Source organism: Pseudochaenichthys georgianus, chromosome 24, assembly GCF_902827115.2.
Source record: "Pseudochaenichthys georgianus chromosome 24, fPseGeo1.2, whole genome shotgun sequence".
In the NCBI taxonomy this organism is placed as follows: domain Eukaryota; kingdom Metazoa; phylum Chordata; class Actinopteri; order Perciformes; family Channichthyidae; genus Pseudochaenichthys; species Pseudochaenichthys georgianus.
In genome coordinates this window covers 24,153,483-24,168,549 of record NC_047526.1, presented here as the reverse complement: position 1 = coordinate 24,168,549, position 15,067 = coordinate 24,153,483, and the positions used below count along the sequence as shown (strand labels likewise).

At 40.2% G+C, this 15,067-nt stretch overlaps 1 non-coding gene across 1 annotated transcript; it reads left to right on the top strand.

The window, feature by feature from the left end:
- The first annotated feature begins 6,196 nt into the window (after nucleotides 1-6,196).
- LOC117440398 (U1 spliceosomal RNA) lies at nucleotides 6,197-6,360 on the top strand. The gene has a single exon (XR_004551258.1). It is a non-coding gene; the product is annotated as a U1 spliceosomal RNA (small nuclear RNA).
- The last annotated feature ends 8,707 nt before the right edge of the window (nucleotides 6,361-15,067 follow it).

The window sequence follows — 15,067 nt, the reverse complement described above, 5'->3', positions numbered from 1 at the left end:
CTTGATTGCCGTTCAAATGACAGTTTTTTTTTTTTTTTTTATCACGATAGATACGATATCTCTGAAAAAGCATATCGTGGAGACCTAATATCGTCACGACGATATATATCGTCATATAGCCCACCCCTAAAACAAAGTATTATATTTCCATCTTACTGGAGTAACACAATTCAAATATAAAATGTAAACAAAAACATGGATATAAAATTGCAAGGCACTGGTTTTTTTGTTTTGTTTTTTAAATCAAGGGACGGTCAGCTCTTGAATGTGAGCTGCACTCTTACTTCTTACTCACTCTCACTCTCCGGCTTCACAATTAAGTGGAGGTTTTTTTTAAGGAAAATCAGCATCTCTACCCTGTCAGGTGAGAGCCGGTTCCGTTTCTCATCAAGAACGTTGGACACTGCACTAAAGAGTCTCTCACTGTCCACAGAGGTGCAGGGGGCACAGAGAAATCTGGTTGCAACAGCAGCCAGTGAGGGGAACCGTGAAGCATTATCTTTCCAGTAGTGTAGAGGATTGCTTTTCCTAGGGCTGGTTTTCTCTGAGATAGGTCTGTACCTGGACATCAGCTGATGTACTCACGGACCGGGCCTCTAGCTGATTCTCTTCCAAGATCTCGTCCAAGACGCTGCCCAGGCTGCTGCTTGCTTCTTGGCGTGGTGTCTTGCGCATAGGCTCTGCTGCCTCTGGCTCTTCACTGGCAGCCCTCTCTATCTTCGCCACCTCCAGGATGAGGACTTTGTGAAGAATCTGAAAATAGATAAATGTAACAATTACCCACAACAAAGAAAAACATAAGACAAGACACCACACAGCAGTTAAGTCAGGCAACGGCCTTACTTCTATAAAAATCTAACAGACCTACATTTAAAAGGAAAGAAAAATAGAAATTGGCTTGAATAATGAATACTGGTGGTTGGTTTGATATACATAATTCATAACGTAATAGATACGATTATAATAGCATTCAAATGGTACATTAATTTAATGTACTTGCCTGTCTTTGTATCTTGGATCCACTAAAGTGGCAATGCTGTACAGTGGCTCCTCCTCTACCTCAGCAAAGCGGGTCTCCACTGCCTCTAGGAGCGTGCTCTTCATTGTTCTGACCCCCTGGTCAGTGGTCTTCTCCCGAGAGAGTACACGTTTGAGGGCTGTTTGAATGAATTAAATGAATGGATGAATGGTTTATTTAGAATATAAAATAATTATAGTAAAATAAAAACATTTCTATTCTTTTATTTAAAAATATAGAAAATTATTATTATAATAACTACCTGTTATTGCAGGGATGACATCAGCTGCAGATGCAGTGGGATTGCTCACATCCCTCGTGAGTTCCTCAAATGGAGCCAACACCTCAGCTGTCTTCTCCATCAGGGTCCACTGGTTGGCTGTCAGTGTGGCTGGCAGGCTGTAGTCAGCTGCATACACAGAGAGAGCCCGCTTTTGCTCCAAGATGCTCTGCAGCATGTAGAGCAGGGTTCTCCAACCTTTCTCCACCTGAGAGCTACTTTGAAAAAATGAAAGTGGCCAAGAGCTACTTGCATCGCATCGCTTACATTTATTCACATGGCACTCATCAGTTGAATTAAGCTACTTTTGTACACGTGTGAAATTGCAATACCTAAAGCTTATCTATAATTTTAACGTCACATCAAGGTCCACAAAAACGACAATTTCTCACATATTATTATGGCCCTCATAGTAAATACATCGCCTTAATCACCACATTGCAAGCATCTTATGGCACATGTGTAAAATAAGTGCATTCACTCTTTTTTACAGTTAGTGAGATGAATGGCGCTGCATGGAGTCCACCATAGAGGTGTATGCTGGAGTGTACCCACTTAGGTTCACTCTAATAGTCATTTAAATGTTGATCAGTCGGTCTTGTTCTGTATTTAGATTTCATGACATTCATGTCAGAAAAAGCTGCTTCACAAAGGGATGTAGAGCCACATAAAGCAGACAGTTTCAGTGCTGCTTGGTGAATGTTCTCAGAGTTTTCTGGGTCTAAAAGTAGGGCTGGGCGATTTGGTCTAAAAATAAAATCTCGATTTATTTTTTTCCAACTAATGGACCATTTTCGATTTAAACCTCGATTTTTTTCTAAACAAACCAGACCAAGGCAACATTTAAATACATATCTTCTTTATTAACACAATACAAATAAATGAGATTACCAAGTAGCCTAGGCCTATGTGAACAAATCCGTTGTTCAAGAATAAAAAAAATAAAATAAAAACAGCACCAAGGCACTTGGCTGTCATTAATGTGCAAAGATTTTTTTAAATCAAACTGAAAAAAAAATCTCTTGTCGGCCATCCCTGAAAAAACTTGTAAAATGAAATACAACAAATAATGATAATGAAATGAATAATAAAAAAATACCCTCAAACAAAATAACATCCCTTTAACTTTCTAGGAAGTTGTCTTTCTACAGACCTTACACAGAACAGTTGTTTGTTCTATGTATGACCGCTTGTACCCGAACCACTTCCATACAACTGAAGTAGCACCTTTTTTAGGAATGAGTTCTTCATCTGTGTTTGTGGACATTTTTATGGTACATCTGTCGGTGAAGCGGTGAATGTGATTGTAGTAGGCTATGTGACTACCCGATCTGCAGCTCTGCACATGCGCACAGTGTTATAAATTAAAATCAATGTTTTTGATGGCATAAAGTACCTTAAACATACCGTCAGTTTAAATGCTGTTTTATACTGAAAAACCAGAAGTTCTCGTGCTCAGTTGTTAAGCTTTTATTCTGAAAATCCTTCATCTCCGGTTAGCATTTAGCATGTGGCTAATATACCATTTACTATAGAGGTGAATTTAGTAGCGATTTGACACGAGTGTTGCACACCGAAACCTACTGATTTCAACACTACAACTACTGTATAGACGTTGAGATACTATTATTGCTAAATATTAGGGATGTCCCGATCACCTTTTTTTGCTCCCGATCCGATTCCGATCATTTGATTTTGACAATCTGCCGATACCGATTTTTCCCGATCCGATCTTTATGCAATGCATTAAGAGAAAAAAAAGGTAACAGATAACGGCTGGTCATCTAACGCGATGAATTCAGCTATCTTGGCTGTTATTGTGTTGGCCTTTTCACTGTTCTGGGGCAGTTTCTCTTTCCTTTTAAAAGTGTCGGTTGTTTCAGTGCCGTTACCTGAGTGGCCGCTGTGTACTCGCCGTGTTGTTGTTGGTGTTTGTTTCTCAGGTAGCGTATTAGATTGGTCGTGTTGAACGTAGCTCTGTTCTTTCCACCACGCGGAACCTCTGCCTTGCAAACATTGCATCTGGCTGTTACACTGCCTTCGCTTTCAATTTTATAATACTTCCAAACTCCTGACATTTTCTCTGTCCCGACTCCCGAGTCACCAGCTGAACGTAGCCTCTCGTTAGCTTACTGCTACTATTAGACACTGCGCCCACTATGTTGCCAGATTTCAGAGAAATAAGCAACCAGGTCTGAAAACAAGCCCAAAGAAAGCAACACATACATGATGTCCGCTGTCATAGCCCCCTGCGCCGCGCACGGAGAGCCTCTTCCCCTACCGCTATTTTTTTCTTCCAATTTTTTTTTTATCACGATATGACGATATCTCTGAAAAAGCATATCGTGGAGACCTAATATCGTCACGACGATATATATCGTCATATCGCCCACCCCTAATGTGGGTGCATTCTGTCTTACTGTTGCATAAATCCCATGAATGTATGAGACTAAGTTAGCTTCATCATATCTCAATAATAAAGTTTCTATCGGGTCACTGTCAGCCATTAGGGGAGGGGGTGGGGTTTGGAGGAACGGAGAGGAGACTGTGATCGCGGAAGCTTTCCTCCTGCCTTCACAAACTTTACATACGTATTTATCAACTGAAAATAGCAAGAGGACATTCATACTCTGCAATCCAAGACTTGATTGAATCCACCAAAAATCTGACATGACGATAACGAGTGTTTTTCAAAAACACAAATCCCTCCCTGTGTGTCTCTGAGCCGCTGCGACGCGGACTGATTCAGAGCGGGTCATTTTGCTGTTGGTTCTGGACTGGTGTTGCTGGAGAAAGCAGACTGCTCCGTGTGTGGTGTCGCTGTGCCGCTGTCACATCTGCTCCTTGATCTCTGCGTCACGGACCAATTTTATATTTGTGTGACAGAAACAATTCTAAAATAAAAACACTTTATTGTCCGGCCGCGGCCGAAAAATCAAGAAGCAACGTTACTACGCTATAATCAATAATAGAGCGGCAAGCTACTGAAAAGCTGATCGACGTGTTGGAGACCCCTGATGTAGAGGCTGCTGTTCCATCTCACTTGCACGTCCTGCTGTAGACGCTTGACGTCCATCTTCAGATCCTTCTGGATATCTTCCAGCCGGAAATAGGCCAACGGGGAATGTTTGAAATGTCCAACAATTTTCCTCGCGGTGGCCAGTGCGTCTATGATGCTGCGCTGAGACCGCAGACCCTCATGCACAGCAAGTTGGAGCGTGTGTGCGACACAGCCCACACTCGTTACTTCCAAATCATCCATGGCTTTCACCATATTTCGCGCGTTGTCCCGCAAAATGACATGGACCCGTGGCTTATCTATTCCCCAACTGTTAAGCTGTTAAGTGGCTCCAAGTGCTCCATGAGATGGCGAAACCCCACGTTCTCCACCACAGATAACGGCTGGTCATCCAACGCGATGAATTCAGCTATCTTGGCTAGGGATGTCCCGATCACCTTTTTTTGCTCCCGATCTGATTCCGATCATTTGATTTTGACAATCTGCCGATACCGATTTTTCCCGATCCGATCTTTATGCAATGCATTAAGAGAAAAAAAAGGTAACCGATAACGGCTGGTCATCCAACGCGATGAATTCAGCTATCTTGGCTGTTATTGTGTTGGTCTTTTCACTGTTCTGGGGCAGTTTCTCTTTCCTTTTGAAAGTCTCTGAAAGTGTCGGTTGTTTCAGTGCCGTTACCTGAGTGGCCGCAGTGTACTCGTCGTGTTGTTGTTGGTGTTTGTTTCTCAGGTGGCGTATTAGATTGGTCGTGTTGAACGTAGCTCTGTTCTTTCCACCACGCGGAACCTCTGTCTTACAAACATTGCATCTGGCTGTTACACTGCCTTCGCTTTCAATTTTAAAATACTTCCAAACTCCTGACATATTCTCTGTCCCGACTCCGGAGTCACCAGCTGAACCTAGCTTCTCGTTAGCTTACTGCTACTATTAGTCACTGCGCCATGCCCACTCTGTTGCCAGATTTGAGAGAAATAAGCAACCAGGTCTTGGTTGCTTATTTCTCTCAAATCTGGAAACAGAGTGCCCAAAAGAAGCAACACATACATGATGTGTAATTATAAACCAAAACTAAGGCCTCAGGATGACTTTAAGATGTGAACATGGTCATTTTTGTTTTGTAACATTAAATAAAATAATAAAAATAATTTATAAAAAAAAAAATCCCAGATCTTTTTCTTCCGATCTTTTAAAAATCACGTGATCGACTCCGATCACGTGATCGGATCGGGACATCTCTACTTGTAATTGAATCATTATTTCATATATATTAACAGCTCATGTTTAGTTATTGTTCTTAGAAAGATGTGTTTATTTTGGAGGCTGCTGATTGTGATGCTGCTTTTCCTTTATATTTGCACAACCATCATTGTTACCACTCCAGACCACTAGGTGGCAGTACCAGGCATGTCAGTTGCCCGCCACCAGCAGAAAACAAAGAAAGAGGAAGTGTTTGAAATGTGAGTTGAGGGGGTGGGGGTTGCAAATGTGGGACATGTGTTTTTTGCATTTTCTCTAAATTATAAACGTGAATAGAACAACTTTTCAATACAGTATTATATATTCTCAATTTATCTAAACTTACCGGTTGATTGTTTCTCAATTGTTGGAGTAAAATTGATACAACTAGTGATTTTTAGTTGTCTTTCAATGTTGAAATGCAGCATTGCATCATGGGATATACCCCTGTTATATCCAAGTTAAATGTAAAGATCTTTGTCATCTTACGCACAAAAGACAGTATTTTGTGTTAAATTACCCGTAGATAATCCTCCCCTTTTTTACATGTCTTTGTTTTTGGTAGTCTCTATAATTGCAGCACCTTTATTCAGTGTATCATGTGTGTGAATGAGCTGCCTGTCTCCGATGTGTACAACTCATACTTACCTGGCAAGGGAGATACCATGATCAAGAAGGTGGTTCACCCAGGGTGAGGCTTGGCCATTGCACACCGGTCGAGCTGACCTCTGCGAATTCCTCAAATGTGGGAATCTCGATTGCATAATTTGTGGTAGTGGGGGACTGCGTTCGCGCTCTCCCCTGATAACTTGTAAAATGAAAAAAATATTGTTAAAAGTCTGCAACCCATTTTGAGAATCAATGTAACTGTAAGAGGTTTGAAGTTGACGTGTCAAACCAGGAATTTGGGAATCCACATTTTTTGGGAATCCAAATTTGAAAAAGTCTGCGCTACTATTTAAAAGACTTAAGAGTGCAGTTATAGTGTTATTAATATTCACTCACACATAGGCCTGTCACGATAATAAAAAAAATGTTGACGACAAATGTTCCCGGAAATTATTGCGATAAACAATAATATTGTCGGCACCGTTGTAAGACCATTTTAGACCACTGACATAATGATAATATATAATAATAATGGAAGTACATCCTTTCAAACAAAAGTTTTTTATTGAACATTCAACATTGCAAATGAAATGTGAAATAATATTCAATTATATAAATGATATACACTGAACAAAAATATAAATGCAACACTTTTGTTTTTGCTCCCATTTTTCAAGAGATGAACTCAAAGATCTAAAACATTTTCTATATACACAAAATAACCATTTCTCTCAAATATTGTTCACAAATCTGAAAAAATCTGTGATAGTGAGCACTTCTCCTTTGCCGAGATAATCCATCCCACCTCACAGGTGTGGCATATCAAGATGCTGATTAGACAGCATGATTATTGCACAGGTGTGCCTTAGGCTGGCCACAATGAAAGGCCACTCTAAAATGTGCAGCTGACTCGCTGACAGGGCTGGAATCAGAGCTTGCACACTAAAAAATGCTGGGTTAAAAACAACCCCATTTGGGTCGTTTTTTAACCAAACGCCAGGATCAATATTGGACCAACCCAGCGGTAGTTCATTTGACCCAACGAAATGGGTTGTGTATTTTAACCCAGCAGATGGGTTATACTACATTTAATCCAAATGCTGGGTCAAATTAATTACAGCCATGAAATTCTACCATGAATTGGGTTAAATATTACGCCCAAATGCTGGTTCATAATAGCTGCGATGGGTTAATTTTACAAGTTATTATCATGTTTTTAATGCAATACCCATGTCTCTTAAACATTTAAATTACAAACCCTTTTAAAATACATCCTATATTTGGTCATGCAAATAATATAATATGCAATAAATGCATTTAAACAATGTTGGAATCTTAGAAAAATATTCATTTTATTGTTATAACAATTGACAGTTCAATAAAGTGCAAAAGATTCAATTCACAATAAAGTGCAAAACTTTCTTTAAACAAAACTTAACATTTATGCATGTACAGTACAGCCTGTAAACAACATGCATGTCACTTCGTGCCACGCTATGAGCTTGTAGATCTGCTAGGATGCGTTTGTTCTAATGTGTGTTGTTTACAGGCTGTACTGTACATAACACACATTAGAACAAACACATCCTAACAGCATCCTAGCAGATCTACAAGCTCATGGCACGTCACTTTGTGCCACGCTATGAGCTTGTAGATCTGCCATTTCTAAATCTCAAAATCTTTGCTTCTGGTTTGAGAACCACTAATGGCAACATACGTTTTTTCAGAAAACTGTTAGATTTAAAAGACATTTGTAGAATCGGGTACTGCCAAAAAGGCTTTACATTCCCAATAAGGGTATCCCACCCACACCACAGATTCCCTTTTTTTCCTTAGATAGGCAATTAATAAAAATGTGCATCTAGTACTCGCCCTAACCAAAGCAGCATCTAAAAGGCATGTTTGTGTCAGACAAATTTGTCACCAACCATGATGAAAAACAGCAAATATGCCAGCCAGCATACCAAATTACTGGTTCATATACTGGCTATGTAAACGTTACAAAGAAAATCCTCCAACATGATCACAAAAATGTACTGCTCCTTTAGGTGATCCAAACTACAGGAAACTAAGATGTGCAAATAAACATTTTAACAATTTATGCTTCCACCATTTAGCTCTTTTAACTCGGCACACAACTTGCTCATAAAATACTTTGAGCATGAGGTAGTATTTTGAACATCACACACACACTTCACAAATCCAGCACCATTTGATTTGACCAGATATAATATAACTCTACTCTGAGCCAAAGAGCAGCAGAATAAAGAGGAAAGAAAAGGATCAAGTCCACAATATAGTATTATGAACATGAACACACTTCACAAATCCAGCAATATTTGATTTAACCAGATAGAACCCTACTTTGAGCCAAGCAGCAGAAGAGAGAGAATAGAACAGGAGGACCAGCAGAGGAAAAGAAAAGAATCAAGACCACAAGTCTACTTGCAAGCAAGTATTGCTGCACGCAAGGACGTAGCAGGTTTTGACTTCTCTCCTCCCTTGATTTCGTACACTGCCTTTTGGAGGAATTTCCATACAGCTTCACACTGCTTTGTGTAGTCGATGTCAAAGATATAGAATACCTTGAAACAGACATCTACTGCCTGAAGCAATGTGTTTTGTTCCAACGCCTCCCCATCAAGAATAACGAACGCCTGAGAGGTGTGCCAAATATCGTTTCCCAGGGACAGGACATATGGGTATGGTCTTGACACTAGGGATCGACCGATATGGCTTTTTCAAGACCGATACCGATTATTAGTAATCAAGGAGACCGATAACCGATATTTGGAACCGATATACATTTGCAGTAAAATCAGAAAATCTTGGTGTCAAAATGTAGAATAACACAAACTCCAACACAACTTCTTTGAAATGCATTTAAGCATATATTATGTTTAATGAACTTTTAAACATCTTACAACTGGTTTCCTCTCTGTGCCTTTTTCTTTAGTGCAGTCATCTGCAATGAGTTAGAGAGAGAGAGACAAGAAGTGGGGCTGCAGGCTGACATGCTTAACTAACAATAATGCTCAATTTATTAGATCTGTCTATCTAGCATAAAATCCCAATAAGCTGCTAGCAACTGCAAAACACTAGTGCAGGGGTGGCCAACCAGTCAGAGGTTAAGAGCCACAATTTTTCTCTGTTACTGCAAAGAGCCACATCAAACACAGTCACTGATGCCGCTTGTTTCAGTTTTTAGTTTTCTGGAGACAAGATTTCAACCACGTCACTGATGCATATTTGTGGCATTGTGATATATATTTTTTTAAATCCTCTGGAGCAGAGAGAGGAGCTGTGGATTATTGTTATTGATTAATGCATCAGTGTTTCTTAGGGTCAAAAACCCTAAACTCACAACTTCAAATGAAAGTGTTTAGTTTATTTAATAAAAGAGCACATGTTCAATGTGAAAAGTGACAGTAGTTATAGATTATTTGCAATTTGGTGCTATATATATATATATATATAAAAAAGAAATTATATATATTTTTTAAACACCTTGAATTTCAGGGGTGGGCTCCGTTGGCAATGGTAGGGGAAACACTGGATAGTGTTTAATCAACGATAGGTTCCCCCCCCTCAAAGGTGATGGGTTCACTGCATCGCAGGTATTATTGTGATTGGCTCTTGGGCCACATCAAAATTAGACGCGCTGTCATCCTCTCATACTGACACATGACACCACACATAGCCTACACACGTAGGGAGAGCCGGGACGAAAGTAACACGGGACGAAAGTAACACGGGACGAAAGTAACACGGGATTCTTAAAGTACCGATACTAATGAAACGGAGGAATCGTAACGTTTTTAACGGCAGGGTATCGCGGTACCTTTCAAGTATCGGTACACCGTGCAACACTAGTCAGGAGTCAGTGTCTCTCCCCCAAACTCACACATATACAATTCGATATGAATTGAAGAGCCACATGAAACTAGGCAAAGAGCCACATGTGGCTCGAGAGCCGCGGGTTGGCCACCACTGCAATAGTGCTAGCTAATGTTTTGCAAACTATTAAAAGTGAGGCTATTACAGTAGACCTAACGTTAGTCTAGTAGCCTCACTTCTAATATTTTGCTAAACATTTGCTAGATACATGTTGGCTAGCTAATGAGCTTCACATATCAACCTGAAAAACTTCAGAGTAATTTGCTCCCATTGTGTTCAACGCATAGAGCGAGCAAGTCAATTCATTGGACGAGCTGGTCAGAGGGATGCGTTCAAATGTAGTCAGTAATTTGAGGAACTGTCGAAATGGCGAACGCAGATAAAGTTGAGCTCGAAAATCCTCCAGCATCATTGAAGTCTCCGATTTGGGAACATTTTGGTTTCGCAGTTACGTACAAGGATGACGGACAAAGACAGGTGGACCGAACCAAAGCTGTTTGTCGGCATTGTTCAACTAAAATTGGTTACGCGGCTGGCAATACATCAAACTTGCACACTCATTTGAAAAGGCATCACCCGAACGTGAATATCACCGGTACCAAAAGACTGAAGTGCAAACCCAACTCCCGCTAGCATTTAAGCCTCCACCACTCGCAAAAACTTCAGACCGAGCCAAAGCTAATACAAACGGCAAATATCCTTATGTTGCCATGTTAGCAAAGCGCTACCTGGCTGTATCTGCTACTTCTGTCCCTAGTGAGAGGGTGTTCTCCACAGCAGGAGACATTGCTAGTGCCAGCAGATCTGCCCTTTCGGCAAGCAATGTGGACAAGTACATTTTTCTTTAAAAAAACATGAAAATACAATGACAAGCAAGTCATAATGTCAAGCTGGCTGCTTAGGTACTAGTACAGTAAAGTTCAAATACAGATTATTTCAGTTCATCGAAAAGCTGCACCTTAATGTTTATTTTATTATATTTTATATTTATTTGAGTGAATATTCATAGTTTAATAATAATTAAAAACCCAAAACTAATAGTTTATGTTTTGTGAGTACTAGTACAGTAAAGTTCAAATACAGATTATTTCAGTTCATCGAAATGCTGCACCTTAATGTTTATTTTATTATATTTTGCATTTATTTGAGTGAATACATTATTCACAGTTTAATAATAATTAAAAAAAAATATGTTATGTTTTGTGATAATTTTTTCTGCTTTACCGAACCGAACCGTGACCTAAAAACCGAGGTACGTACCGAACCGAAATGTTTGTGAACCGTTACACCCCTAATAGGTATCAATATGTGGCATGGCATATCTGTGAATTGGTCATTTAGTAGCAAAATAAAGTCTGCTGTACAATATAACAATGTATTACCGGGTGTTAATCCATCAAGCGACGAGATAAGTTTCCCTTCCCGTCTCGCCAGGTGCAGGATCTTGTCTTTAAACAAAGGTAGCCAGGTTTCGAAGAGCTTAGGCGCAGTCTCTCCATGTAGGATCTGAAAGTCCTGTGCAATCTAAATGAAAAATAGAAAAAGAAAATTCAATGTGGCAGCTGACATACTGATAAAAGATTTTTATAAACAATGCATCCACATCATATGTAAACTAGGGCTGTCAAACGATTAACATTTTTAATCAGATTAATCACAGCTTAAAAATTAATTAATCATGATTAATCACCATTCAAACTATGTCCAAAATATGCCATTTCTTTATGCATATTGTTGTGGGAATGGAAAGATAAATGAAAGAAGGCGGATATATCCATTTAACATACAGTATCTATGTTTATTATAAAAAAATTCTGTGTGTCAAAATGAAAGACAGCCCACACACCTATCAATCATCAAACCGTGGGGTTTTAATTCATTACGTGTTGATTTCTATCAACGGGGGAGTACTTCGGGAAAGTCGACAGGGGGGGGGGGTCTAGTGAAATACTTCGTGACCACAGAGTGTGAACGTTGTGATCAGCTGTTTTAGCGCAGTTCTCCAGTGAAGGGGGGAGTCTCCCTCCGCAGCCGGTTGGCGTAGTTTTGGCACAATTCCGTTGTACAGACCGACGTTAACAGCAGCCCTGTTGCATTGCAAGTTGCTGTACTCTGTCCTACCCTGAGCCATCCCACTATAGCATCATAATGAGCAGGGGTTAGGTCATAGGTGTGAGAGGTCTAGTAGTAGTTTGTTTTGAGAAGTCTGTACTTCAGATTTGAATGACTTGAGGTGCTACAGTACCATGAGGTGCATGCATAGGCAAAATGACATTGAATGAGTGCTGCAGCTAGTGTCCTCAGTGCATTCCTACTGACCTGTACACTGCTGTATCCTGCATGTATTGCTCCACCTGGTTGAGGGGCTGCGAATTGTGTTTCCGCCATTCTTTACACTGTATGGCTCTTTCTTCCGATATGGTACATTCTATAAAAGTACACAAGGATATTAACAATCTCAAAATTATATGTCTGTATTGATAAAACAAATTATTCAGTTCCAACGATTACCTGGTATGAATGTCCTATGAGTGCCAGCTTCACTACTGCTGCGTGCTCTGTGACCTGGCCCGTTTTCTCATCCTCTTTCTGATGTTCCGAAGCCTCTCTTCGAGGAATCCAGTGGCTGGGCGGCGGTTCCGTCCTTTGGTGAACCAGTATCCCTGTCAAGAAATGAAAGTCTTTGGTGAATAGAGATGAGGCACATTTTGATAGCGTGGCGACAACATGTGGCTGAGCCATCTAGAACAGGGTTTGTCTGTATGTCTGTCTGACAACACCGGGCATCAAACAGCACAGAAGTCCAGTACTCTGGTGCTGGGAGATGAGTTATATTGTGTTCAACTGACTGTTTTAGCATCAATTCCTCAATAAAATTGTAATACTTACGAAGCCACTGCTTGAGTCCAACTCGTCCTTCAAGGAGGGAAACCCATGAATCAAAGCTGCAGCCAAGGCCTTTTTTGTCTCACTGGTAGGACTGCAAACACAGAATAACTAAATTACCAGCAGAGTCAAATTAGATCTTAAGTATTTCTAAAACATGTGTTGCACCCCAGTATAATGGCTGTAGCATATTCTGCAGCTAATAGGCATCCTAATAAATTAAAAACACTACTGAACGTGTGTTTTGGTACATGTGTTGTGCATGTTTATGTTGGTGGTCTAGGTAACTGTCAGACTTGAAAGTAGTGTCCCGTCTTATCTTTTCCCCTGAAAGAAGATTCATATACCTTTTTCAAACTAACATATCATTCCACAAAAACAAGACAAAAAAAACACTATTTAATTACCTCTCTCCAAACTTCTCCATGAGGTGAGACACCGAAATACGGACAAGGCACTTTTCTTTGCGAAGGGATGATCACATCCTCATCAAGGCTCCCCAGGATCAGCTTGCCTTCAGTTGAGCCTGTGAGAATCTTGCAATTATCCTGAGAAAATTGCAAGAAGGGACAACATCACAGATATCGTTTATTACTCTTTAGTGTTGATTAAAGAAAAAAGTGAAACCCAAGTCTTCAAAAGTGGAGCTTACAAATTGTGGAATTATATGTATTGTATGTGTTTGAGGTATCATCGCTGGTACGACAGGTGCCGTTTGGTCCTCCATGGAGGGTGGACGTGTGGCAGTTGCCAGTCCTTCCTACATGAAGGGTGGAGTTGTGGCAGTTGGTTGGACATCAGGACTTGTAGGTGGCACAGCAGGTTAAATCTAAACAGAAAACCCAGGTTAATGTAACAAACAGTGACAGCCATCTAGAATTGCCGGGTGAGCATCAGTAATGTAAATCAGTGTACCACACCAGCGGACTCAGAAGACTGCACACAGTATGCATGGTGTGAGAGATGTGCACCAGAAAGGACACTGCCAAAGTTTTGATAAATTCAGAGACCTGTGTAAAGTATGGTTTATATTGGGGATGCACGGTATTGTTTTTTTGAAACCGATACCGATAACTTCCTGCTTCTCAAGACCGATAACCGATAATAATAATATAATATATATATATATATATATATATATTAAATGTACCTGTAGTTTTTGCACACCTGGTGGTAAAAAAAAGACTAGTAGTGAGCAAATGACATGAGCATTACTACTATGAACAAAACAAAGCCAAGAACAGTTTTGACTCTTCAAAGTGACCATATTTATTTTCCCAAATAAAGTTCTTGCCTTTTTCAAAAAGCCTCGTCGATAGGTAAAAGCCCCGGTGCCTTTGCAGCTGGCTTTGGATTCACCGCTAGTTTAGCAGCGCAGGCGTCTTCGTACGCTTTTAACACACCATCGTAGCGATGGTGATGTTTCAGGTGACTAATTAGGTTTGAAGTATTATAGCTCGTTGCCTTTTTCCCTCCTCGTGGAACTTCTGCATTGCATTTGTTAATACAAATAGCAAGCGAACTATCTAACTCTGAAACTTTGAAATAGTCCCATACTACCGACGACATGTTTGTTTACTGTCCTGGCTTCACGGCCGCACACCATTTACGTCACAGCCAGGCATGAGTTAGGGAGCGCTGGATTTGTGAAAAACTCCTCTCTTCCTAAACCACTAATACCACAGTACTGGCAAAACGGGAGGAGCCGAGTGAAAAACAAGCGCCCCTCATCCCAATCCACCCACATCTATCTTTTTCTTTTTTTTACCCAAAAAATATATTGTATATTATCGGGGCTATTAATACTTTTATCGGGATGACGTCATAATTCCTAATATCAGACCGATAATTATCGTGCACCACTAGTTTATATTGACCCCTAAGCAGACACAAAACCACTCACAAACCCTTCACCCGAGTGAATGAAAAATGCGACAAGTTTGGACCATGCAGATCTGCGGCAAATTGAAAAAGATATAAAACAAACATACTTCTTAAACGTAACTTCTTAACTGACAGTGACTACTACTGTACATCGTCGCCGTCGGGTGGAAACCGTGTATGTCCAAAATTGTTCTTTTTATGATTTTTAACATTTTAAAATTGTGAAATAGCCAAT